Source organism: Bradysia coprophila, unplaced genomic scaffold (assembly GCF_014529535.1).
Source record: "Bradysia coprophila strain Holo2 unplaced genomic scaffold, BU_Bcop_v1 contig_617, whole genome shotgun sequence".
Lineage (NCBI taxonomy): Eukaryota > Metazoa > Arthropoda > Insecta > Diptera > Sciaridae > Bradysia > Bradysia coprophila.
This window is the reverse complement of record NW_023503856.1, coordinates 68578-72767: the sequence shown is the minus strand read 5'-3', so window position 1 is coordinate 72767 and position 4190 is coordinate 68578. Positions and strand designations below refer to the sequence as shown.

Sequence of the window (4190 nt, the reverse complement as noted above, 5' to 3'; positions counted from 1 at the left end):
GCAAAACACTAATCGTAACCTTTTTCGATAGAGCTGCGAGGTCTAATATGATGTTTTAACATAGAAATCTGTAGCAAATTTACTTACCCATATCTGCAATTTTACTCGTTTGTCATGTCGAAAAACAGTTTTCACTTTGAAGTCAATGCCAACGGTTGATACGAATGCTAAAACAATTGATAAATCAACAATTAGATCAGCGAAACCTTCTACTTGAAGCTTTGCATTTAATGTTTAGAAATCATAAAGACAAATATCTTAGCATAACTACTACATCTGCATCTTACCCGATGTGAATGAATCATCAGCATAACGGAATAAAAAGCTTGTTTTGCCAACACTCGAATTTCCAATGATCAAAAGTTTAAACATGTAATCAAAGTTCTGGTCTGAAGCATCTTTCTGCCATTTCGGGTCGCCACCGCCTGCCATCTAAAAATGGTTAAAAGGGTGTCATTTAGAAATTTAAACTTTTGCTAGAAGTTTGGTAAGTTGTTTGAGGTTAACATTAACTACCTCTAGCTCTGAATGTATTCTAAACTTTCTTATTTTGTTCAGTCACTGAACGACGACCTCGATATTCATAGAAAAGGAAAATAAAATGTGTAAAACCATAATAATGGAAAAAATATTGTAAATTGGTTTGGTGGTGCGGTTTATCCAGAAATATTTCTTAATCAAATAGTAAAGTTATTTCCACGAACCACCTTTTCAATTACGACATTTCCGTTTTTTCTCATTTATGGAAGGTATAAAAATACCGAGAAATCTCATAAAATGAAAACTTAAAAATAATTTGATTTCTTACAATGAAACACTGTGACAGTCTATTTACGAAAGAAAATCACATTACATTCCCGTACATCCCAGCAAAATTGTGCAACAGGTTGTTCGTTCATTGGTTCTAAACTTTGAAAATTTTATGATTAGTTCTCCCACTCGCACCTGTTGCACAGTGTTTCCACAATTCATTTATTTATACAGTAATGACATTTACTTTACACAAACATGTACCATGTATACACCATAAAAGCACGTAAAGGTAGACAAACAAAACGTACAACGATGGTGGTTTAAATGTAAAATATTCAACCTCAACCTACATTCCGTGATTACCTCTATCGTTTTTACAAACCCGTTGGTTCTAGGGTAAAGTGTCGCTGCATTGGGCGTATCAAATGTAACAAAAGAAAAACGGAAAAGTTTCAAAATTTAAATCCAATAGATACATTCACCAACCCAACATAGCTAGCAAAATAGTTTTTTTGTTATATTTTATGAAACAATGATTTTTCAATGACTGGAAGAAAAAACAAATACGTACGGGTACTGTATGAAACAGACATTGTCAATTTATTCCGGAACCATGTTTATCAACTTGTTCCGATTAAAAAATATAATTCATTTTGTGCAGCTGACATTTGCTTTACCATGAAAATAAAATATGGGAGTAGAATGACGAACTAATTAAGCAAACCTTACTTATTGAAATTGTCAACTCCAATGGGATGTTTTCATGGTATGTAGAGTGGGAACAGTTTAGTATTACGTAATCTATGTGCTAATATACGAATTGACATCATCAACAAAGTGTGGTAGTTTCCTAATTGTGGTTCTGATTTCCTAATTATATTTATCTATTGCATTCTTTAAGGCGAAACTACTTCTGATTTTCTTCTGTCGACTTATAATAACGAGTTTTCAAATACACTGATTGTTAATTTATTTGTTGAACCATGGATTGAGGAATCAAGTATCGATGTGGAAAAATTGAAGGAAATTTTTCAGTCACTGGATTTAACCTTTCAGAAACAACTAGTCATTTCAACACGTTGACAAAAATGAAGAGATGAGCTCTGCGTGGTGTGTGATCTTTTAGGGAGCATAAATCTAAAGATTTTCTATCAAACGGCAGTATTGTTACACTTACCGTTTATAAAAAGGTTAAAATTAAGTTGTTGACGAACCAAAGTGCTCAACTCACAAGTTAATTCAACGGATCAATGATGCGACATTATTGAAAGAAAAATGTAATGTGAAGATACTTATGTTGTATGTGATAGATGTAATTGTCGTTGATACAAATATTTGTAGGTCTTCTTCACTTATATAGATCAGTGGGATAACACACAGCAGCAAGTCGAAACGAATTTATTCATTAAAATAGAACACGTTTGTGTAATTCAATAGAAATTCGATTCCACTTCAATAGTATCCGTACGAACGTACATTTTAACGTACGTATCAAAATGCAGTCTGTGCTTAGAGTGGGTTTCTCAAATAATATATACTAACGACGCACCTATATGGCTCGACGGGGTAAGGTAAAATATTTTCGATTGGAAGGATATTCATGTGCAGGAAATTATCGAAACGATTTCACAAGCGAATATTCACCATTAAAATTGTCTTTTGGATTTATGATTTTTGGTCGATATTATCGCAAACGGGTGGAAAAACACACCAACAATAAGTAAATCAACTAAATTAGATCCTATCGGATTTTAGGCTGTTGGTGGTGCTAATAATTGGAATTGGGAATATAAAATTCATTTATGTTCCTGTTGCACATAATCTTTATCTGAATCCTAATTCAATTTTATTTCATTGCCAGATGTTACGATCTATTGAAATTCCTTTTACGACGAACCATTACCTGTACACCATTATTCGACGTTGAAACTTTCTCAGGTGTCAGCTTGCCATGACAAAAAAAAAAAGAAATCTTCAAAACGAATGAATTTGTTTCTCGTTGCGTAACACCATTGCGTAAATAAAGTCGAAAAGAATAAAGGAAAAAGGGAGACGATACACCTTTCCACCTAGCCATCCTTGTTACATTCTTTTCCTCAATGAAATTGTACAAAGGCAAAATCGATTCGATTCTGATCCATATAATAATAATAATATAAATCAAAAATTAAGCCACACTATGAAGGCTGGTTATTATTTTGCCAAAATGAAGCTACGATCCAGTTGATGTTCAAGCACATCACTATACAAATTGGTATATATTGAGATGCCAGTGGATTATGAGAAACCATGGAAAATATACGCAATCTCATGATGGTAAAAAAATTAAGAGAAAAAGAAGAAGAAACATTCTTTCATTTTTCATCAAATCTACATTTGTACTTGGCATTCAAATAAAACCAAAAGTTTCAATAAGAAAATATGATAAAAGGAAATTTATGGCAAAGACAGATGAAAATGCTTGTTTTATTGATTTTATGACTGACACATTTTCCACCAAACAATTTCGTTAAAGTCCTTCTGGACTTGTCAAAAATTTGTGATGGACTTCAATGCAACAATACTGAGTTTTGTTTAAACGAATTTAATATTTGCCAATTCTATCAAGCAATTGATAGCCAGGCACGGCTTTGTTTTCGTAGACATTTGACTCAACTTACATTTTATAGCCTATTAGCTTTCCAATAAAAATCGATAATCCAAAAATAGAAAAACACTTTTTCTTCTTGCGATAAATCACTCGTTTTCAATTGGTCTATTCACAACACTGAGACAATTATCAATAAACAATCAATTCAATCATAAATTCCAATTATTATTTCTACAATAATTTGAATACTAAGCAACACAAGAATCAAAACTCTTTAAAAGCAATCCGCCAAGTCTTTCAGCACCAGCTTAAAGTTAGCACATACCTTACTGTGAAAATTTTTTTTATTCCGATGTTCACATTCTACACGCACTAATACCACCATACACAAAGTCTCTTGCAAGCGAAACAAAGTACACCCTATGTGGTGACGTTTTACGAACGATGATTCTTGGGCAAAGAAAAGAGGAAAAACGCTGATACGGAAAATTTCAATATGGCTGAACCCTCTGTATATCATATACAAAAAATACAATGCTTATCATGGTGTGTGTTGTAACCTTATACAACGGCAAAATTGGTTTCGTTGATAAGGGAATTTTACATTGGAATAGGTTGAGCTACTTTCCTTAGGCGAATTATGAACGTTTGTTCCAAACTTGTTTCTAATGTTGCTAGATAACAAATTATAATTAGCAAAAAAAAATTGTTTTGGACTTTGCTTGTTTAAAAAGTTTTGCATAAATACGTTCCAAAATTTATGTCTTTTTTATCAATTGAGTTCAATTTATCACCTACCATGGGCTTAAACCGGAAATAAAAGTTCGTATTTGTATGAAATGTTTCC

General features: G+C 32.5%; 1 long non-coding RNA gene across 2 annotated transcripts; it reads right to left on the bottom strand.

Annotated features, from left to right (window-relative positions):
• Nucleotides 1-66: 66 nt before the first annotated feature.
• LOC119083396 lies at nt 67-3438 on the bottom strand. 2 transcript variants are annotated; one of them, XR_005088854.1, is made up of 3 exons: nt 3414-3438; nt 288-432; nt 67-167 (listed from the first exon to the last, which is right to left on the bottom strand). It is a non-coding gene; the product is annotated as an uncharacterized LOC119083396 (long non-coding RNA). The 2 variants fall into 2 exon arrangements; XR_005088855.1 differs by lacking the exon at nt 3414-3438 and adding an exon at nt 809-827.
• Between the last annotated feature and the right edge of the window lie 752 nt (nt 3439-4190).